At 32.5% G+C, this 24,662-nt stretch overlaps 1 protein-coding gene across 4 annotated transcripts in view; it reads right to left on the minus strand.

Annotated features, from left to right (window-relative positions):
• The window catches only part of LOC134277335 (homeobox protein abdominal-B-like), a 120,230-nt gene that overhangs the window by 54,324 nt on the left and 41,244 nt on the right, over positions 1 to 24,662 (minus strand). Inside the window, exon 3 of one of the 4 annotated variants that reach the window (XM_062759671.1) lies at positions 700 to 793. The exons of the other annotated variants lie outside the window; for them this stretch is intronic. The gene's annotated coding sequence lies outside the window, so the exon portion shown is untranslated. The remainder of the gene's footprint in view (positions 1 to 699; positions 794 to 24,662) is intronic. 4 annotated transcript variants of the gene reach the window in all.

The following is a 24,662-nucleotide window of genomic DNA, read 5'->3' on the forward strand; positions in this document are numbered from 1 at the left end:
TGTCCATAAATAATATGAGAGGTTGTTGAATCACATTGCACTTACATACTAATAAGGGTGTAAGCATAACGTACATTTTTCGTACGGGAAACACTCCCCTTTTTTAAATCAAGTGAAAATCGTATAACATTTTTGTGCTTTCATTTTAAAACTTTGAAAGAGAATTTAATTCAGTTTTCTAAAAGAAACATTTATATATTTAGTATAAATCTGCCAGGAATTTTTCTAGAAATAATTTTGTAAAAAAAAAAAAATGCACACACAGTTCAAAATGTTTAAACAAATTTTTGCTTATTTCATTTCTTATTTTTAAGATTGTTTTCTTTCAGGAGATAGAAAGGATAGTGTTTCGCTTATTTAAACTGATAATATATATTTCCTAGAATTAACTCTTTATAGCTGAGTGTCGAATCTATAATTTTGCCTCTACCCCTCGATTCCTTAAAAATTTCCATGAAATACATGAGAAAAACGAGCAATATTCAAGCACAGAAGTTCATCATACAATACAAATTTTGGAGCAGAGCAACACGGACCTCATTGCTTCTTAAGTAAGGGAAGTTGACGGCTGAAGTGTTGAAGCCATCACCTTTATCATTAAGCTTGGTTTTGAATTACCATAAAGGTCATTTTCCAGTAAAATATCCAAATATGAAACAGATGTGCCAGACTCTATGGTATGTTTTATTTTAAACTCACCTCGATATTTCGTATCGACATAAGTCTGGAAATAACCATCATGATTGTTAATTGACAATAGGTCGTCGATATATCTCAATTTCAGGTTGAAGGCCTGGAAATACAAAGGTTTAATATGAAAGCCTTATCTCTTCCAATTCAGAGTTCATGACCAAGAAAAAACGTTTTTGAAAAGAAGGTCAAACTTTAAGGTCAAGGTCACGAGATCAAAGATCATAGAGTTTTAAAGAAAGTCTTGTCAGGTAATACACATATTAATATGAAAGCCCTATCTCTTCTCATTCAAAAGTTAGTTATGGCTAATTCAGAAAAATCTTAATCTTTTTAAAGGTCAAACTTTAAGGACAAGGTTGCCGGGTCAAAATCATAGTGTATTTAGAAAGCCCTTATCACAGATAATATACATTTGTGTAATATGAAAGTCATATTTCTTCTCATTCAAAAGATAAGACTAAAGTTAAATTTTTAAAAAGTCGGTAAAACTTCAAAGTCAAAAGGTCAAAATTAATAATGTATTATATTAAGAAAGATCTTGTCACGGGTAATACACACCTCCATAATGAAAGCCCATCTCTAAACATTCTACAGTTGTGGCTAATTCAAAGTAATGTTTAATTTTTTTTAAATAGGTCAATCTTCATGGTCAAGAAGTCCTTACTTTGGTATCAATATATTTAATTTGCATTTACGAAAAGCTTCATCTTCGGTATGTTGCCGTATGGGGGCATCAGTGTTTCACAAAAACATTTCGTTTTGGGTAATCATTAAAGTACTTCGGTAGGCGTGATTATTTTTTTTTGCAAATCAGTACAGAAAAATAGAGACGAGGAAAGATTACCGAAATTGAGATTTTGCTACTACTTTAAAAAAAAACAACTTAATTTATTTGCGACGACTTTATGTCGCGATTTCGCGAAAATTTCTCGCACACGAATAAAAGTTGGTTTACAGTATGTACTAGAATATGTATCTAATGAATTAAGTTTTATTCAGACATGTTTATAAACAGTGACGGATATACACACTTTCTAGTGCTTATGAGGACGATAGAAAATCTGATATAATTATAAGGTAGAAATGTATTGCGTGAATTAATGTACTCTCTTATGCAGCAATATACCTTCATCACCTGCATACGGAGTTTATATATATCTCAGATGACTCGATATGCAAGAGCTTGCTCTACGTACGGACAATTTCTAAAACGAGATAAATTATTGACAAACAAGTTGATGTAAAAAGAATTTCTGCACCTATTTTGTATTGTTTAAAGTTTTAATCTTGAATAATGTTTGTTATATCCATATGTTTCATTTATTATTGTGAAGACAAATATAATTTATCATTTATTTTTGATTTGGCGATTGTTTCATACATAATACAATATATATTCTATTAATCGTTATAACATAACTCCTTATAAATCTTATATTCTTATAAACCTTATCCTTATAAACCTTATATCCGTATCCTTATAAACCTTATATCCTTATCCTTATAAACCTTATATCCTTATCCTTATAAACCTTATATCCTTATCCTTATAAACATTGAATGTTTATAAAGTCGCTGTTTGCTCTGCACCTATTTTGTATTGTTTAATGGACTTTTAATCTTGAATAATGTTCGTTATCTCCATATGTTTCATTGATTATATACTCATAAATACACAATATTAAGCAAATGCCTTAGCAATATATGTATGTATAAAAATGAAAATTCTGATATGATAACCTAAGATTTTGAAAACGCACTTTGGTTATATATTCATAATTTTTTGAATAAATTGAATATAAGCAGTGAAAATTTTAGATTATAGGTATTAATACAAGTTGATGCAAGATTAAGACCATTCAATCAGGATTTAGATACTAGTATACAAAAATAATCATCTTATTTTGAATAAATAAGGACCCCTTTTTTCATATTTTATCTTGTTAGTTGTTCGATAATTCTGCCAGCATGTCTAAACTGTGTAAGTTGCATAATTACCGAACCAGATTGGGCTGAAAATAAAGAAAGAGAACGCCACTAGGACCTGTTTAAGGAAAGATGCAGGTATTTTTATTTATTTGATTTAATAGCTGCAATTTTGTATTGTCTTATGGACTTTGATATTGAATACTGTTCGTTATCTCCATATCCTTCTGCATGTGTTACCTCTTTCTTTTAATTAGAATTTATTTTTATAACTTTAATGCATGGTTATAACATATTTGTGCAAAGAGTGTAACTATACTTGGACATGTTAGTTCATTAGGATGCAGCTTCGTGCGGTTATTTGCGGTAAAAATTGGCATGAAAGAGATTCGCTTACAGTTTATCTCTGTATTTTGTAAAATACTTTGCAACATATGTTAAAGCTTTCCACACATTTAATTTACAAACATCTGTGTTTGAAATGATTTATGAAACGGTTATTAATCTGATTTTTTTTTTAATCTTAAGAGACTACAAAATTATTTTAAAAATTTTAATTATGGACCTCTGAGGAAAATTTACGCACATGCATATATCAAAGCAATTAGATAAGTTATTGTTTAGATCTTGTTTTCTCAAAATTTACCTTTCACAGTGACATGACTCCTACAATTACATTACTGATTACTTCATTTAGAAGTGTGTTTCATTACACCTGAAGTTTTTATGTATAAAAACACTAGACCTTTGAGCAATTACAAATTTGTAATTTGAAAAAAAAATGCTTTTACATGTTCTACAAATTCAAAAATTTGAAAAAAAATTCATTATAATATATTTTTATTGCAAAATGATTCCCATTTAAGAAGTCATGGAACAACAAAGAGTGATAAATACTGTATTGTGTCGCATTAAAAATTCAGAAAAGAAAAAAAAATTACGATACTGGAATTTACGTAAAATACCACTAAATAGCTTGACATGTGCTTAAATTGCACAGGTCTTTTTCCTCCTTTTAGATAATTTGTATTGAGAAAAATTGTGCTCCGAAATTTAAAGTAAAAGCAACCTTAACATTGGGTTTTAAGATACTAGTATTGAGTAGCTATAGTACTCGTCAACACTTCTTTTTGTGTTTTAGGCACATGATCCCTCTATAGGTTTGGGTTTCCCATGCCTTTAGGTACGCCACCTGTGGTGTTTACAGGAATTGCCTTTATTCAGAAAGCATATAGTTTACAGAATTGAGGATCAATTATAGCACTCTTCGCCGTTTTCAAATTAATTTTTAACATTGCTCTTCATTTTTGTTAATATTTCGGACTTCTAGACTCAGAAGTCCTATAAACAATACAGATTTTAGAGAAGAGCTATGGCGGACCTCTAAAACATCAGAGATCAGAGATCAGATGCCACGGAGGAATGTGCATCCCCTGCCGACCGGTCACACCGATCATGTGTCTCTTGTCATAATCGGACAATGACGAAAAATCCATCGAAAATTGAGTGTAAATAATTATCCAACAATAAGTATGTTTAACGTCAGTCAGCTTTTGATTTATTGATTGATTTTTTTTGCTGACAAAGTCATTGTATGGACCATAAAACTTACGAAATTATGCTTTTGTTCGAGGTTGCTGATATTCTTGTTTCATCAACTACTTTGTCAATAAATCGTTAAAAAATGTTTAAACATGTACTTAGAGCATGCTCTTGTGTTTCGAATCAACTGAAAGATATAAACCCTGCATGCAGGTGATAATTGTTTGTTTGATTGTTTTTTTTTTTTGTTTAACGTCCCTTTTAAGAATTTTTCACTCATATGGAGACGCCACCACTTGAAGGTGGAGAGCGTCAAATTTTGTCCTAAGCTCGAAGCTTAGGGCAATTGAGCAGTGAGGAATCATTTTAATGCCACGTCCATTGCGACATAGGGCCTCGGTTTATACTGTCTCATCCGAAGGACTGGTTTCCATGTCTGACAGTGGGATTTGAACCCGCGACATAAGGATCGTGTAAGTCCTTACTTCACGACTCTAGAGCAGACGCCCTTACTACTGCGCCACGCCGATGATCAATGTATATTTATTGTTTTATAAATAAGGGAAGCTGACAACTTAAAAGTCAAAGTTTCCACGTTTATCATAAAGTGTTGTTGTTATATTTTCATTAAGGTCTTTTTCTTGTATAATGAAACATATGGAGATAACAAACAGTATTCAAGAGCAAAAGTCCATAAAACAATACAAAATAGGAGCACAGCAAACACGGACCTCCAAATCCAAAACATCAGAGGTGGGATCAGGTGGAGTGAGCATCCCCTGCCGATCGGTCACACCCGCCGTGTGCTCTTTGTCATGATCGGGAAATAAGGGAAAATCCGTCGTTAATTCATTGTATAAATAATGGACTTACAATAAGTATGAAGATATCAGCATTTGACTCATTGATAAACTGTATTTGCTGACAAGGTCATTGTATCGACCATAGAACGAAATTATGACTTTAAACGAGACTGCTGAAATTCTTGTTTCATCAACTGTTTGTCAATAATTTACCTCGTTTTAGAAATTGTTTAAGATATGATTTGAACAATTCTTATTTTGTAATAAATACATAAATGGCAGTAGGTATAGCACATATAAGCCCTCTCCATAAATTGTTCATACGTAGAGCATGCTCTTGTGTATTGAATCAACTGAGATATGTAAACTCCGTATGAAGGTGATGAAGGTATATTGCTGCATAAGTAAGGGAAGTTGACGATTGAAAAGTTAAACTCATTAGGTTTATCATAGAGCTTGGTTGTAAGATTACCATGAACATCTTTTCCAAAGTAAAATATCCAAATATGAAACATATATCAGTCTTTCTGGTATCTGTTACCGGTATTTCAAGCCCACCGGAATATACGCGGGTTTGTTAAGGCAGCACACGGATCAGAATTCGGCGAATTACCACTTTTTTTACAATATGTAACAACAATAAATCAGAAAAGTCATGGATAAAATTTTTGCTATCATTTTGCATTCTATATACTTCAATGAGACTTATACTACAGGAAGCACTTCACCACGACGTCACCACGTGACGTCTATAATTAGAAAAAAAATGCCTTAATGAAAAAGTGAAAAGTTCAACACTACTCCGGGGATAATTAATTTTAATTTGTAATAATAGTTATGTAAAAACATCTCTGTACCATGAAAAGTGCTGCTAGAATCCTACTGTCCTATCACAGAAATAATTATTCAACACTTTCGGACGAAACCTTCCCAAACTTTTTACATTTTGTGCATAAGATCGAAAAAATTGCATCAATTCCCGTAAACCATACGATTATAGCAGCACTTTCCAAAATCAGTAGAATAAGAACTTAAAAAATAGAAATAAAAATTAAGTTTCAAAGTGTGCGGCATAGTGTTGAACTGTTGCATCTTTTTTTGTTACAAACGACAGTGGAAAGGCTGATCGGCAAGTAAACATCCTGTCTGCTTTTATTTTACGAAGAAATTGTAGAAATATATTAGCATACCTTATTCATAAGCTTTATTCCCACATGAATCACATATGATATTCATTCTAAATGCTTATAAACTCCGATTTCTTGTGCTTTTTTTACATGAATTCTCGTTACGTTTCACTTTTACTCTGCAACTGCATGATCAACAGTTATGACGTCACGGGTTTGGTATGTAACCACTGTGATAAATACAGAGACCCAGAAACGACAAAATTCCGTTTATATAATATTATCATATAGGCAAGAAGAATATTTGGTTGTAACCTGAACATACCTGCGTATCGTATCGACATTAGACTGGAAAAGAACTATTATATGATTGTTAATTGACATAAGTCGTCCATATATCTAAATGTATAGTTGAAGGCCACAGCAACTTTTAGTAAAATATCTAAATATGAAACAGATTTATTCAATATTTGTTTGAATAGTTGAATTTTAAAACACAGTATCACTAATTGTTCTAAGTTTATTCCTCCAGACGTTAATTTTATTTAATTTGTTAAAAAGACATTAATGTATTTAAAAAAAAAATCCCCGTAGACTGAAAATGAATCAAATAGAAAAATATAATATTGCTTTCCAATTTTGATAACTTTTCGTGTATATAAAAAAAGCTGACCGGTCGGCAGGGGATGCTCACTTTCTCCATGGCACCTGATCCCACCTCTGATGATTTGGAGGTTCGCGTTTCCTCTGCACCTGTTTTTATTGTTTTAATTTGGAATACTGTTCGTTGTCTCCAGATGTTTCATTGCAATTAAAAGCACCGTTTCCCAAAAGAAGATCAAATATAGCTATAAGTCTCCTCTAACGCATCCTCTGACTAAACCTTTACTTTACTTCTAATGTGATACATTTTTTATTTGCCTGAAATAAACTTATATATAAACATGATGGCCAACGCCGATTTTATAGAACGTTTTTAAAATCATACGCAAAAGATAGTTTCCGATAGAAAATACATTTTATTAAACATTTTAACATAAAAAGAAAACGATAATTTTATTTTTTTTTTAAATAGCACATTTACTTTAGAAACAGGGTTTATTAAATTTACGTTTTAAAACAGTTACGTTTAAGTCATTACTTACATAGGATAAAAAGCTGTTTTAGAATGCGACAAAAAGATTGAACATATGACAGATATATTCAGGTCCATTATCTGTTGCATTTGGAATGAAAAGATGATATTTTTAAGTACAAAAAGATGCTTGAGTTTCTAATTGACAGTATCTGTATTGTTTTTGGAGACCAGGTCTTACAACAATCTATTGGAATTCTCATGGGAACCAATTGCGCTCCGTTATAAGCAGACCTATTTTTGTATTCATATGAAGCAGAATTTGTGAAAAATCCTATGCTTGAAAAGAGGAAAACACTTGTTGTGGTCTTCAACTCAACATTTAGATATGTCGACGACGTATTGCCAATAAACAATGGAAATTTCCATTCCTATGTCGATAAAATATATCCTGGTGAGGTTTAGATAAAAGATACCACAGAGTCTGACACATCTGTTTCATACTTTGATATTTTACTTGAATATTTGAAAAGGACGTTAAAGGTAATCTAACAATCAAGCCCTATGATAAACAAGATGACGTTCATTTTTCTATCGTCAACTTCCCTTACTTATGCAGCAATATACCTTTATCACCTGCACACGGCGTTTATATATCTCAGTTGATTCGATACGCAAGAGCATGCTCTACGTATGAACAATTTCTAAAAGGAGGTAAATTACTGACAACAAATTGATGAAACAAGAATATCAGCAGTCTCGTTTAAAGTCATCATTTCGTAAGTTCTATGGTCGATACAATTACCTTGTCAGCAAATACAATTTATTATTGAGTCAAATGCTGACTGACGTTTTTCATACTAATTGTTAGTCACATATATATACACTGAATTGACGACGGATTTTCCCTTATTTCCCGAACATGACAAGGAGCACACAGCAGGTGTGACCGGTCGGTAGGAGATGCTCACTCCTCCCTGGCACCTGATCCCACCTCTGATGTTTAAAAATCATCATTTCGCAAGTTCTTTGGTTGATACAATGACCTTGTCAGAAAGACAATTTATCATTGAGTCAAATGCTTATTTGCTATTTTCATACTTATTTTAAGTCCATTATCTATACAATGAATTAACGACGGATTACCCATATTTCCCGTTCATGACAAAGAGCACACGGCGGGTGTGACCGATCGGCAGGGGATGCTCACTCCACCTGATCCCACCTCTGATATTTTGGAGGTCCATGTTTGATCTGCTCCTATTTTGTATTGTTTTATGGACGTTTGATCTTGAATACTGTTTGTTATCTCCATATGTTTCATTTTACAAGAAAAATTTTTCATACTAATTGTTAGTCTATTGTTAGTCCCTACTCGTACACTTGACAACGGATGTTTCCGTTCTTTCCTGATCATAACAAGGAGCACATGACGGGCGTGGCAGGTCAGCAGGGGATGCTAACTCATCCATGGCACCTGATCCAACCTCTGATGTTTTAGAGGTCCGTGTTTGCTCTTCTCCTATTTTGTATTGTTTTATGCACTTTGATATTGAATACTGTTCGTTATCTCCAAACCCTTCATGTTTCGATATACCCTCTTATTAGTATTTTGTAAAACGTTTTTTTAAAGTCATTGAACTGTTTTGTAATAGTACCATTGTTCTCCTTTTTCACCCACAATCTTCATGTATTACACAATCGTTGATTTCCCTATTTTTTAATTAATGTATTGCTGTTTTAAGATAAGTTTAATTCATGTAGGATATATACAGTATATAAAGAATAATACTTTGACACGTTTTTACCTGTTGTAACATGTGGAGATAACGAACAGTATTCAAGCTCAAAAAACTAAGAAACAATACAAAAACTAAAAACCGTGTGCTCCTTGTCATGATCGGGAAATAATGGAAAATCCGTCGTCAATTGAGTGTATAAATAATGGCCAGCATTTGATTCAACTCAGTGATAAATAATCATTATATTTGCTGACAAGGTCAATGAATGGACCAAAGAACTTACGAAACGATGATTTTAAACGAGACTGCTGATATTCTTGTTTCATCAACTTATTAGTCAAGGCTTTACCTCAGTTTAGAAATTGTACATACATTGAAATCATGGTAGTTCATTGATAACACTACAAGTTATAAATATATTTATATATCGAAAGAATATTACGAATGTGAAGTAGGTTCTTATTTATCGGTAACATATTTTCTTACTGAGAGCATCGTGGCAACAAACCCGAACTATAATTTGTACTTGGTAATTTATTTGCTTACACGAAAAGAGAAAGTTAATGAATAAGGTTTTGTTGAAATATAATTAAAGCTTTAAAATTTTGTGCTTTAATCAGTACATTTATTTTTTTCTGAATACAGTCTTTTGTATCAAATACTCGGCCTATATTCAAAGGGCGTTTAAAGCTAATTTTAAAACAGTTACTTGGGTCTTGGTTTATAAATATGTACATGACTTTTTGTATGTGCCTTACTGATCGTATGTAAAAAAAAATATGAAGAAATTTTTTACCTTACATATCAATAAGGTACATACATATTTATAATCCAATACCCAAGTACATGTGAATTTTACCCCCCCCCCCCCCCTAAAAAATATGTATCAGTAAAATGTGCATGTTTGCGCTTTTTTATCCTTCACGGAAATGAAAAAAGGTAATCTGAAGTATAATATCCATAATATAGTCAGGTATCACAATAAACGTCAATTAATGAATTTGTTATTTTTCAAAATGTTTACAAAAGGGTGTGGGGTGGAGACATACATCTACTTCACAAGGGATTTTAAATATTTAAAATACATGTATTTCTTCCTTCCATAATCCTGTAGGCTATCAGTAGAAACTATACAATATACTTTCTGTAGGTAATGGAATTTCCCCGCGCTCGTGCGGGATTTCATCTAGTCTTTTAAAAAAAAAAAATACAGACATTTTTAGATCCACTTGTGTAAAATTATAGCAACCGGTAATTTGTAACGTCAGCAAGTCGTTTTTTTTATGTAAATTTAATGAACTATTTTTTATCTTTAAAACACAACATTTCTATGCCGTAGAAGTATATCACCTTTCCGAATTGCAGGGTAGGTACACCGTGTGTTTAACAACTCTTGATAACTTTCATTGACTTCTTCCATCATCAATTATTTAAATTGATCATATTTAAAAAAAAAATAGTTCTTTGGGATTTAAAAACGAAAAGCTTCAGGATCAACTCTTACACACCAATAGAAAGATCATTCTTAATATTTACTGTTGATATGTCTCGATCGACACAATATGAACTATCTTACTCAGAGTAACTCCGAGTCTCCCTGTTGTGACGTCACATTGGTGAAACGCCGTTGTGCTGCAGGTGAACCTGACAGTTACGTGAACTTATTGGCGAAACGAATTCCGTTTTAGGGATTATTTACAAAAGGTATACAAGATATTGACTTCATGATAACGATATCTGGCGTGTATTTTTATTTGGTTGATATAGTCAGATTATTTGATGTGTATTATTAAGCATTGAGTTCATATTTTGGGCTAACGCGCGGTATTCAAATTTTCGGCAAGGCCAGGTGTGTTATAGGACCGTAGACATTCCAAAATATGAATTCAATACTTATATTTACATTCTTTAATTTTAAATTGTTTATTTTGGTAATCTTAAGACTTTAATGTGAATTTAGCGCCCTTCAAAACTGATGTGCTTTATAGCCGTAAGAGCCGTTTGTGACGTTTGTGACGTCGTAAAGTTAAATAACGCAAACGAACATTGCGAGGAAAAAAGTGACAAATTAATTTTAAATGCACATTTGTTGTATTTTTACGTTGATTCAACAGGGTTAATTTTCTTTTTATTAAATAGTGTCAAACAATGTACATTTTGGTGTTCATAAAGTATTGAAAATGCATATACATGTACCGGGTAGTTCCTACTGTATATTCTAAAGCGCGGTGACAAGGTTTCGCGTGTGTTATAGAGATTTGAACGTCATGGATTTTTAATGGATTTCATAAAGAAAATTACACTGAATGTACATATTAGATAGGGAAAGTTGAATAGTTAAACAGAACTGGATTTCACCTATTTCAACATATTTCAAACTAATTGTTGGACTTTGGTTTTTTTTTTTACTTTTCTCAAGATTTGACTACGAAATAGTCTGCCATTCTGATCAAAACACAAGGCTCATAGATTGGTCGATAAGGGATGCCTACTTACCACAGGCACCCGATTCCTTCTTTACAATATGAAGGGGTATGCGATTTATGACGTGTTCACAGACTTATTTTGTTCATAGTTTTTAAATATTGGTCAATTTTCATCATCATCATCATCATTTCCCTTTTCATCATTTCCCTGATATATATAATCATATCATTATGAGATTCTCATCATTCGACCTTAAGAACAGTTTTGATACTTGTGAAGCAAAGGGTATATTTTTCTTTCTTTTTCAATTCCTTTTTTCTCTCGTTAGTTTCCTCTATTTGTTTTTTGGGAATGTTGCTTTGATGGTGTGCTTCAAAGAGAGGTCTTAACAAAAAGAATGTGATTTAAAGGCCCTGGTTTATGTAGTAACCTTTTAAAAGTTGCAGAGAAACAGAAAATAAATCGCTTAAATGTAAATTACAAAATTTTAAGATATCTTCAGTTATAAATGTCTCTCTCGTTATTATCTATATTAAGAGTTAAAAAAATTAAAAAATACTTGACGGAAATACAATGACTCAAACGCATAATGAAAATAACTTTAAAATTATTTAAAATTTGGAAGAAATAAGTGAAGTGGATATTTTCTGTAAAGAAGCACTGGTATTATTCTAAATTACATGAAATTAAAAGTAAGTTTTTTAAAAAAGAAATATTGACACATACTGTAAATTCTACAAATACATGATAGATTAATATATAATTTGAAATAGTAAGGGCTGTTAATCATATGTGGTCATCAACTCGACATTTAGATATATCGACGACGTATTGTCAGTAAACAATTACAGTTATTTCAATTCTTATGTCGACACGACATATCCCGGTGAGCTTGAAATAAAATATACTACAGAGTCTGACACATCTGTTTCATATTTGAATATTTTTAAAACAAAACTTTTTGACAAACGTGGTGACTTTAACTTTTCAATCGTCAAATTCCTCCACTTTTGCAGCAATTTACCTTTGTCACCTGCATACGGAGTTTATATCTCTCACTTGATTAAATACGGAAGAGCATGTTCTATGTATGAACAATTTCTAAAACGAGGTAAGTTATTAACAAACAAGTTGAAGAAGCAAAAATATCAGCAGTCTCGTTTAAAGTCATCATTTCGTAAATTATATGGTCGATACAATGACCTTATCAGCAAAAGCAATTTATCATTTAGACTTTTTTCCCATAATGATTGCTAGGTCATTTTCTACATATAAAATTGTCAACTTATTTTTTCTGCTATTTCCCGATCATGACAAGGAGCACACGGCGTCTGTGACCGGCCGGCAGAGGACGCTAAACCCTCATGGCACCTGATCCCACATCTGGTATTTTGGAGGTCCGTGTTAGCTCCTCTCCTGTTTTATAATATTTAATGGACATTTGAGATCGAATGCTGTTCGTTATCTTCACACATTTCATTTCAGGATATAAAACTTAAAAAAGTAAAAGGATAAATTCAATATCTATCCTTGTACATGCCCAGGTAATGTTGTTGTATACTAAAAGTCCATTAAAGTAGACTTTCAATTTCAAATACAATGAAATTAAAATCTCTGAAAAAAGTAAAACTCAAAATAATAATGAATGTACATTTATTAGGCTTAATTAGTTTCCAGGTGAAATTGCAGAGGAAATCTTATCTAATTAGTTCTGCAGCATGCCATGATTTACATGGCTGTATATTACAGGAAAAAGACATCTCCAAAGGTGTATTTCTTATTTAAGACAATTTCGAAACATTCTCATGTCCCTGCAAGTAGATTTACATGGCTATATATTAAAGATTCAGACGTGAGAGAAAGATGAACTTCTTTTTTATTCCAATTTCGATTCATTTTCGAGAGCGTCGCAAAAATGAATGCATTTGGTTTTATATAAGAGACAACAATTGTAAGTTACATTTTAGGTCAATGTCAAAAAACATTTTTTTTCCTTGTGAAGAATTTATATGATTTAATTGATACAAGGAACCATTGTGCATGGCTTAATAATCGCTAAAGATTTTTTACTCTGTCAAAAGATATTCTAGAGATCAATGAAACTCATATAATATTTATAAAGTCTCTTGTTTATCAAATATGTGTTATGAAGAAGATAAGTCACTGTGGTTGCATGTATTTAACGTAAATACCTGGGAAATGTTTTACGAAAGAACTTACGACTAAGACCAAAATTTAATTCTGCTTGTTACTTTCTAATTTACATTAAATTGAAAATAGTTTAAATCTTTTTTAAAAGGGATTATAAAGATATTTATTTTACACTAGCATTTTTAAACAGAATAATAAATTTGGCAAATTCTACAATTTACTAAAGTTTTTGGTCTAAGACGTACGTTCTTTTGTAAAAAGGGCCCGTTAATAAATTCAAGAATGGTCTATTATTACCAACTTAAATGACTGCTTTTTTGTTCATAAATTAAAACATATTCAAGATCTGTACAGTTTAATACAGCTTACAAATTATTATATCATTCCTGATATTTTTGATACACTGTACATTGTAACTACATGAAGAGTACAGATTTCACCGAACAAAAAAAGTTAGCGGAAATTGACTTTCGGGAGTTGCTAGATCGTAATGGCAAAAACAGCCATCTTACCATTTTGTTTGGTTGTTTCCGTTTGCTGATGTCCCATTGAATGCAGTGGGAGACATGAGGTTTCATTGGACGACTAAAATGATCTCATTAGTTTGAACTCTCACGTTTTTTTGTTTGTAAAGTATTGAAGAAATGGAAATATTGACCAGAAAGGTTGATTGCAGGTTACTATTTTACATTTATTGTTTTTGTGGTATCTAGAATTTATGAAATAGAGACAAGTAGAAAGATTAAATATTTATATAAGAAAAAAAAATATTGGTTTGATTTAAACATTAAATTATATAATATCAGAATTAAATATTCATAAAAAAGCGGTGATGAAAGTTCAAAGGACCATTGAAACATGTCAAATCAGGAGCAGAGCAAACTCGAACCTCTAAAACATCAGAGGTGTGATCAGATGCCATAGAGGAATTAGCATACCTTGTCCACAAGTAAAACATGCTGAAAGCACCTTGTTAAAATCGAAAAAGGGGAAAAAATATGTTGCCATTTCAGTGTGGTAGTAACGGTCTAAAAATTAGTATGAAAAACAGTCAGTATTCGACATAATGATAAATTGTATTTGCTTACATGGGCCATAGGATTGTAAATGATGACTTTAAATAAGACTGTATTCTTGTTTCATCAAAATGTTTGTTAGTACCTTGTATTGTTTTGAAATTGTTCGTACAAAGAGTATGCTCCTGCTTATTGAATCAGCTTGGAAACAAAATTAATATGCAGCAATGTAAACGTATTTCAATTAAAGAATTTTTAAACATACATGTATCTTTGCTTTACAATTTTTTGTTCTAGTAATATTTTTTGGAAATGCACTTCTTAAATGAACAAAAGTGTTTAAATTCACCAAAAAAAAAAAAAAAAAAAATTAAATTGATCTGAAACTAATTGATAGGTTTATCAAACCAATATCGCTATATTATAAAACCCTTCTCGATATAATCTTAAAATAAACAATCAACGAATATTTTGGGATTGAGCAATAAAATATTTATCAAAAAATAAATTTGATCAAAAAGATTGAATTTTGTACCTGGATCATGTGTTACTTTTTTTAACCAATGTAAAAAAATGCATGCATAAAAATACACATTTTAAATATGTAATTCATCTAAATCTAAGAGAGAGACAATAAACTAATAATGACTTAATTTGTTTTGTTATGCTTAAATTCCTTCTTTTTCTTCATGTTTGAATATTTTTTTTATAGTTTGTCTTTAACCACTTTTCAAGATTTCTAAGGATTCCTAAAAATGAATTAAGTCTCACTAATAATAGTATTTTAAATCTTCACTTATAATAGTATTTTAAATCTTCTTAGTTTCAATATACCTGCAGGAAATAATTTGAAAAATATCTTTAATTTGTGTGTCTCTTGAAAGAAATATTAAAAACTGTCAACGAAAAATGAAAATATTATAGATGGATTAAATCGCATTAGAGATCGTGTTTAATATTAAAAAAAAAAGAACTGTATTTTTAAATTATGAATGTTAGATGTGACATTCTAATTACATGTATAAGTAATGTTCTCTGCTATTTTGCATACCTTTTGAAGTACGGATCGAAGTTAAAATCATGTGAAGAAAGACTTTTATCAAGAAGATTCTTTTGATGTTTGTTTTTGTATACATGTAAACATATGATTTTTTATCTTAATTTAAAACAAGAGGCCCATGGGCCACTTCGCTCACCTGAGAAGCATTGACCATTCTGTTCTTTACCAGATTTCCCCCTTGTTATACATAATGCATCCCCACCCTACCCCACTGTTCATAATTTAGACATTTTGAAATCTACACTACCCCATGATCCTTCCATGGGCACATATGTTTCAGCTTTTTTTGCCCAGTGGTTCCTGAGAAGATGATTTTCAAAAATTTTTCCTAAATATTTCTATGTAAAACTTTGATTCCCTATAATGGCCCCGCCCTTTCCCTGGGGGTCATGATTCCTACAATTTAGAATTTACACTACCCCAGAATGCTTCCACATAAGCTTCACTTTTTCTGGCCCACTGGTTCTTGAGAAGAAGATTTTCAAAGATTTTTCCTATATATTTCTATATAAAACTTTGATTCCCCATTGTGGCCCCGCCCTTCCCCCGGGGGTCATTATTTGAACAATTTAGAATCTACATTATACCAGGATGCTTCCACATAAGTTTCAGCTTTTCTGGCCCAGTGGTTCTTGAGAAGATTTTCAAAATTTTTCCTATATATTTCTATATAAAACTTTGATTCCCCATTGTGGCCCCGCCCTTCCCCCGGGGGTCATGATTTGAACAATTTAGAATCTACACTATAAGGATGCTTCCACATAAGTTTCAGCTTTTCTGGCCCAGTGGTTCTTGAGGAGAAGATTTTCAAAGATTTTTCCTATATATTTCTATGTAAAACTTTGATTCCCCAACGGGGGTCATGATTTGAACAATTTAGAATCTGCATTATACCAGGATGCTTCCACATAAGTTTCAGCTTTTCTGGCCCAGTGGTTCTTGAGAAGATTTTCAAAGATTTTTCCTATATATTTCTATCTAAAACTTTGATTCCCCATTGTGGCCCCGCCCTTCCCCCAGGGGTCATGATTTGAACAATTTAGAATATACACTATACCAGGATGCTTCCAAATAAGTTTCAGCTTTTCTGGCCCAGTGGTTCTTGAGAAGAAGATTTTCAAAGATTTTTCCTATATATTTCTATGTAAAACTTTGATTCCCCATTGTGGACTGCCCTTCCCCCAGGGGTCATGATGTGAACAATTTAGAATCTACACTATACCAGGATGCTTCCACATAAGTTTCAGCTTTTCTGGCCCAGTGGTTCTTGAGAAGAAGATTTTCAAAGATTTTTCCTATATATTTCTATATAAAACTTTGATTCCCCATTGTGGCCCCGCCCTTCCCCCGGGGGTCATGATTTGAACAATTTAGAATCTACACTACCCAAAGATGCTTCCACATAAGATTCAGCTTTACTGGCCCAGTGGTTCTTGAGAAGAAGATTTTTTAATGACCCAACCCTATTTTTGACTTTTCTTGATTATCTCCCCTTGCGAGGGGATATGTCCCTTCATTTTAACAATTTAAATTCCCCTTCACCCAAGGATGCTTTGTACCAAGTTTGGTCAAAATTGGCCCAGTGGTTCTTGAGAAGAAGTCGAAAATGTGAAAAGTTTACAGACGGACAGACAGGCGGACGGACGACGGACAAAATGTGATCAGAAAAGCTCACTTGAGCCTTCGGCTCAGGTGAGCTAAAAATTATTGACAGATAAACTGAAACTTGTTGCAATTAATATTTTTTTACCTTGCTAGCCTTACTTAATTTTTAACATTCCTAACAATTTGACCTTTTTTATCACGTTTTAACCTTCAGTAAATTATGAAATAAACTTAATGTTAAATGAACGTAGTCCTAACATGCTCTTCTAAAAACAATATACTAGTAAATTTTCATTGTTTAATACTGTAATACAATTAAAGTACATACGTATGTCAATTTGACCAAAGCTAATCGATTGACGTAAAACTGATAGCTAACTATAGTAAAACAGAGAGCCGTCAGATTGAAATAAAAGTAAATTTCGAATGTATAATGAGAAACTTGACAGCTAGTTAAAAACATTTAATAATTAAGTTTTTTGTGTTATTCATAAAAAATGAAAAATTACATCAGACTTAAAATTTCATTTTAAAAAATCCAAAGAAAGATATGAAGTAGGAGAAAAATGTAAAAAAGAAACGGTTTATGCATTATTCAAAGCTTCTTATTTATTAAACAACTGAGGAAAAATGTTATTTAAGAAAATATGCGGAGGAGAATAAATGCCACGTTGTTAAAATGGGAAAACAAAGCTGTAGGATTTGGCATCGCCTGATCATTAAGAACGATATCATGCCGACTTACAGGAACTCGTCCGTGGAACAAAAACGGAAATATTGCAAATATTTTTTTCAGAGAAAACAGTGGGGACACAATTTGGAAATTGAAGTAGTCTTTTCTTCTTTGACATTTAAAAAGGACCATAAATGCATCAAAACTGGAAGAAAAGTTGTAAAAGCTGGGAACAGTGCAATGGCTACATCTCTCACTGTCGCAGGGTTCCATTTTGCGGACTATACAAGAAGTCAATCAGTCACACTTTTGGCAGACATAAAACCCCACCACCCCACCTCCCCTGACAATCAGATCTCGGTTTCCTAGGATTTTATTCCTCTTTATTCCGCCTGGTGATCGTAAACTGGACTCAGTAATGAGGTAGAACCAAGATTTCGCACTCTTCCCAGGCTTCATTCACACAAAATTTAATATCATCGTCTAATGCCTTCTTCTCACCAACGCTTTGCCGTAATTCAATTTAGCAACACCATAAGATATTTTTAAGTCTTTCTTTATAATGTGCGAGATATTGAAGGTTTCTATTTCTTAAGTTCATAATAAGTTTTAAAGGTTAAATAAAAATTCAGTCTTCCACAAAAAATATACAAAACGTCATTTATTAAAACTTTTGGCGAAAAATACTTATTTCGAAATAGTTGACATTTACTGCAGTACAGAAACCGAATTAGTGGTAGAGAGTGGTAGCGTGTTCCCCTAAAGTCAGGTGATTTATAACAGCATTAATGTTCAAAGCTCGTTTTGGTTAGATGATAGTGTACACACGTGCTTCATTGTCTTCAGATATTGGCATCAGGCTGATGGATGGTCGCATTCGGGTAATAATTGATACAGGTGCGATAATTAATTAATATTTAAAGTCAGATATGGATCGTAAAGTAGAACTGGAACTGTAGGTGATTCGTTTCTGTATGGAATTACAACGATACAAAGGTGTAACCAACAGTGACAGTATAGTATGAATTAAAAGTGAATTGGAAATTGGAAGGACTAAAAGAGAACATTAACTTAAGCATCCTTGTCCCTTACATAGTGGACTCTAGGGATGTTCACTTGTTGTTTTATATAAAGGAAACTCTCCCCGGTAAAACAAAACCTGTGTCAAAACGTTAGATTGATGGCTTACCAAGATGTTTTATTAAAATGCACGACCCACGATGTAGAGTAGTGCTCTTTGATTACTAACTCAATTATATTCTAAAAAATACTATTCTTTGATTTTAAAATACATGTATGCATCTTTTCCTTATGACGCAGGATTTGCTCTTGATATTCTAGGAATGGGGAATGTCAGTTTATCTCCCGTGGAATTTACTCCGTTCAATCTTCAATCAATCTCTAAGATATGTATTTTTGTAAAACTGATGCATATATTCAGACAGCACTTACAATAAATTATGAAACAGCTAAAAGTTTATCTGAAAAAAAAGCTGTAAATAGTAGTTTTCTTTGTCCTTTTCATGTGTTCTTTTCACTTCAAAGCAGCCTATCTTCGTCAAAGCTTCGCAAAAAAGGAAATCTTGATGTTGCAGATGTCTGTGTTTTGTAACTCTTCCTTCTTTTTTATTTGGGTTTTGGGGGGTTGGTCGGTGTCTGATTTCGATCTTAGGCCATAAATGTGATGGAGGAAATCTCCCCGTCTTGACAATGATGTGACAGGGGAACCTGAAATCTTCTCAGATTATCCCGGGAACGCCGAGATACAAAAACAACCATGTATTTATAGTATGATTAGAACTGTCCTTTTTCTTGAAGAACCCTTACAGGCAGAGCATGAACTCGACAGATAAACTAAAACAGTGTTTCGAAACGACTTAGAATAAAAGTTACATATGCACAGAAAATGGCATTGTGTTTTAAACACTTAACATTTTCATAATTGAATTGGGCAGTGGAATGGGGGAATTTCATCTGGATCCAATAAATGGGAGACTGCCTACATATCCTCTAAATACAAATACAGCTTGCTTGAATTGCTTTGATTTGGAAACAGGGTCTTTCGACATTTTTTACCGTAATTTCGTACAGCTCTTGTGTAGATTTCAGACCATGTGACTCCGTGAACATTTTCAAATCGAGGCCATCGTTAGTATTTTAATTATTTGACGATATAGGAGATTTGATATAAAGTTCTAGTCAGTATGTCGGATGCTAAATCGCCACAAGGCAAATGTCCTATATTTATCATGCAATAAAACCCCTAATGGTCTGTACTTACTGCACTGTATAGTAGTGACCCAAGGGGAAACCCTTATGGATGGCGACCAACACCCGGAAATAGACCACAAATATAGCCCTTGTTGTACACATATAAATGTATGTACTAGTATTTATGAAACATTTATATCTACTGTTATGTAAGTTATTATTTTGTTTGTCATCTGAAGGTTAAAGTGAAATTAATTTCGATTGTGGGGTTTGAGTATAAACCCCTTTGAATTAAAAAGAATTGGAATTAAAATTAAATAGAAGGATTTATTATTTTTTTTTATAATCAGTAGCGACAATGTAAATAATTTTCATTTTAAGAATCCAATCATATATCTTCAACTGAATTTTTATTTTCAAGAATCCATTCATATCTTCCACTGAATTTTTTTTTTCAATCCATCTTATTTTTTTACTGACAAAAATAAATTATTTTTTCAAAATAATATATTCATTTCTTTAATGAACAAAAACTAATATAATATACATTAGAAACACCACTAAAATTTTGAAGATTAATAGGAAGACAGTCATTCAATTCTAATAACACATAAAATCCTTGACGAGCAATCACCGACATTTTTTTTATATTTTAATTAAGAAAAATAAATGCAAGTCATTGATAACGTTCCAATCATGCATTGAATATTCTAGACACAATACTCTAAACAAGTAAAATTGAAAAATATCAAATGTTGGTTGATTTCCTTGTATTCATGATAGGCATTTATTAATATAATATAAAATGTTTGGGAAAAAGTGTTTATTCAATATTTTTGATACAATTAACTGTATGGACGAATTTTGGAATGCAAATGAGAAGCCAACTTAGATCTTAATAATATATATTTCTTAACGGATACCTCCGGCGATCCTGTCAAATATCACATTAATTTAGACATTTCTGTACAAACAAAGTTGTTTTAAAACATATGTTGCTCATGTCACAAATCATCTTGCTATGATTAATTCAAAGCAAAAATTCTTATCTAAAAAATCTCAGTATTTCGACTGTTACATGTATAAACAAATCAAACATTTATCGAGTTGAATGCTTTAATTTCAAGATATTTATTTACCTACGATTCACAGTTCTTTCGAGAATTCGAAGCAACTGACAATAACAGTATGTATAAATTCCGTACGTTACTGAATGGTGGACCTATCAGGTGTTCTCTAGTCTCCTGCTGTCTTTCCCGATTGGTAAATATACCCTGTGAAACGAGAAGTTACCTTTTGACAGAGGAAATTCAGACTTCTCCGATTTACAGGGTAAGATTACATATCGAGATTCCAAAGTCTCGTGCCTCCATGGTGATGATAAAAATAGAAAAGAACAAGTTGTTATCCGCCTTCTTTAGAACATCGGACACAAAAAAAACAGCCCAGATTACACAGTGTGGCCTTCCGCCTGGACTTCGCGACCAGATATGTCGCCAAAACCTTGTCTACAAAGGTGGGAAAGAATGAGGGCCCGCGGCAGCCTATCGTTATCATTATCTGGCAATATATAGACAATTTACAACCCAAAAGAGAATAAGACTTTTTACTACAAGTTTACACACTAAAACAAATAATTACCTACACGCATGCTCCTTAAGGATATAATAGATGGACAGACAAATAAATTTTTATGGGTCCGAGTCGTAAAACGCAATGTAAATACAAAATATCCCAGATGTGTAAACCTAAAGATAGAGTTTTATCTTTGAAGGTGAGCTCAGAAAGGCCTCGTCCAATGTAGACAAATTACCTAGTCAATATCAAATCACACTAAAACAGAGACCCAGATTAAACTGTGCATATTTTGACCATAAGTACGCATAAAAGCAGGGATTGATGAACTTTTTAAGAGCTGCAATAAATAAAAGAAAACTTTTTACATCGGGGGCGTGGGCTAGTGATGTCTGACATCGTGGGCTGTCGGGGAGGTTACCTCAGAGAAACGTGCAGGTGTAAATCAGGTGAGTGTAAATGCAGCGTCTCAGGTGTCGACGTGTGAATCCTCCCCATCACCCGATACCCCGCCTTGTTTGAGGGGTTGTAACTGTTTACGGTACCACGGAAAAATTATTGGGGACCACCTGGACATCATAAGGTGATACCAGAAGCGTATCAATAACATTTATCCTGCATTTATAGTACTACACCAATTTAATCTGCATTTGTAAAGAGCGGCATAAAAAGAACATAAAATCCTCTAACTTTGGATTAGGACCGTATCAAAGCGCAGGCATGTTTTAAATAGTTTTGTCACCTACCTCTAAATAAACTAAAAATACCATTTATAATCCGTAAATCTAAAGAATCAAACGTATCACATAGATAAAATAACAAGAAGTCCAGAAGATTCAGTGTGTAGAGAAGGAAAAAAGGCAAGTTTTTATTTGTGTTTGTAATACCACACACGCACACATCGACAATGTACGTTATAGAGGGAATACATCACTCGACCGCCCGAGGCGACCATAAAAACCATCATCACCGTCAACATGGCTTCTACATGTGGGTTCTCGACGCAGACGAACCCCGAGGCAATGTACCTGGTAATCGGCAGAAAGGATCTACGAAGAGGTATTCCGAATGGCGATTGAATCTGTTTTTGTTGTGTATAGAGATTTTTTTGAATTATTCATTCATGTGACAACTGTAAGAGTTTATAGGAGACATTCATTGTTACGGAAGTCGTTGGAACAATTGATTTTAAATATCATGAATATGCATGTCTATGTACGTATAGCTATGCATGCATATCCAAGAAAAAAGCTGAATAGAGAACATTCAGAGAGTGTGAAGAACATGTACATTTAATGCTCAATTTTATCATCTTGAAGTATTTCAGATTTACATATCGAACAAATCTCACCGAAGTCTGACAATTTTTATTTCCAATGATCAGAAATAAAAACGCCATCAAACGTAAGATACTAGAGATCCGCCATTGATGCGAGGTAATAAATATTCCACGATGCGGAAAGATACAAAACAGAAAATAGTACCAAAATTTTATAACAGACTCATACAACTAAGCTCTGACTCCTCGTGTATTTTCACTGTTTAATTGTTCTTCTCAGGGTGTCTGTATTTGAACTTGATCATATCTAAATCAGAAAGTTGTATATGGATATAATTTGATAAAAATTATTTTTATTTTAACATATTCAGAACATTTAAATGCAGTTGTAATCACAAAAGCCAAATAAAAATGTTTTAGTGCAATTCATAACATAGACGTAGAAAGCTCTGTAGTCAACGAAAACAGGATATTGATCAGCTATAATATTTCCTCTCATTTAACATTTGTTATCGATGCTGTATCAGGACTATCACATAATCAGATGATTTAAAAGATCGAGTATAAAATATTAATGCCTTAAGAATATGCATCAAAACTATTCCATATTGACAGGAATATATCTAGAGGTTTTGTGTTTAGCCGTGTAATGGTGTTCTGCACTTTAAATTAAAACAGTGAAAAATTTACCTTGAACACTTGACAAAGACAAACATAACGAAACGAAGAGATGAACAAGATTTACTGAATGTACAGTATATATTGAGGTAACATATAAGAATTGTTGTATCACCTACAATGTTATAGTGCATCGTCTACAACTGTCTAAAAATATCAAATTTTTATGTTTCCGATGTGTGAAAAAAAACCAACACATTTACATTGCACCTTTTCCTGAACAACGTAATCATATTCCAATGTAACTGTTCAATGGCACATTAGGGCAAGAATAGAAATTTCGAACAAGTATAGAAGCCATGCATCAAAGCCAATTTTCCAGTTGGACTAATCCATGATAATCTGTTTTATACCAGTGATAATTTTCTTTTGATAATGCTATGTTTTATCAAAGTTATAAATTATATATTTTTATGAAATACACATAGTAGCATTTGCTAAATACCATCATTATACATTGGCGTCACAGTATATCCGGTGAGAACACGTTTGATACAGTACCAGTTTAAAGGTGTATAAGCTAAGACATTAATGAGAAAAATGTTAAATGATGTATTAATTTATTTATTAAACATTTTATTGAAGACGTAGACAATCCGAAATAAATATATCAAAATTGTCCTTACTGGTATCGATTGACTACATTAGCAAAAAACAGAACTTTTTTTAATGCACATCTACAGTCCGCAAGCTTGTGATCAATACATAAGCAGATAAGAGTGGTGCATTCCATCTTTTTTTTTTCAAATTACAATTTGATCCACACTTTTTGTACCTCCTTTTCTGGAGAGTGAACCATATATGCGTGACAGGGAGAAAGAGAATAGGGGCACATAACCTTACATGCCGATGGATCAGTTTATGGGTGTCCTTGGGGATGGAGCTAATAACTGTTTATGAATATTGATGATTATATTCAAATGAAGTAGTGTTTTGTGAACATTCTTTGGCTTGTCACGTGACATTTTTAATTAACCTTATGGTCCTCTGTTTTACAACCCAACTTAAAGATGTAAAACTGGTCAAAGAGGTTTATATTGTGAAAAGTATATTACAGCAAATTCTTAAATTCACACAAA

This window comes from Saccostrea cucullata, unplaced genomic scaffold, assembly GCF_032062105.1.
Source record: "Saccostrea cucullata isolate Sc308-1 unplaced genomic scaffold, CSIRO_AGI_Scuc_v1 ctg94, whole genome shotgun sequence".
Classification (NCBI taxonomy): Eukaryota; Metazoa; Mollusca; class Bivalvia; order Ostreida; family Ostreidae; genus Saccostrea; species Saccostrea cuccullata.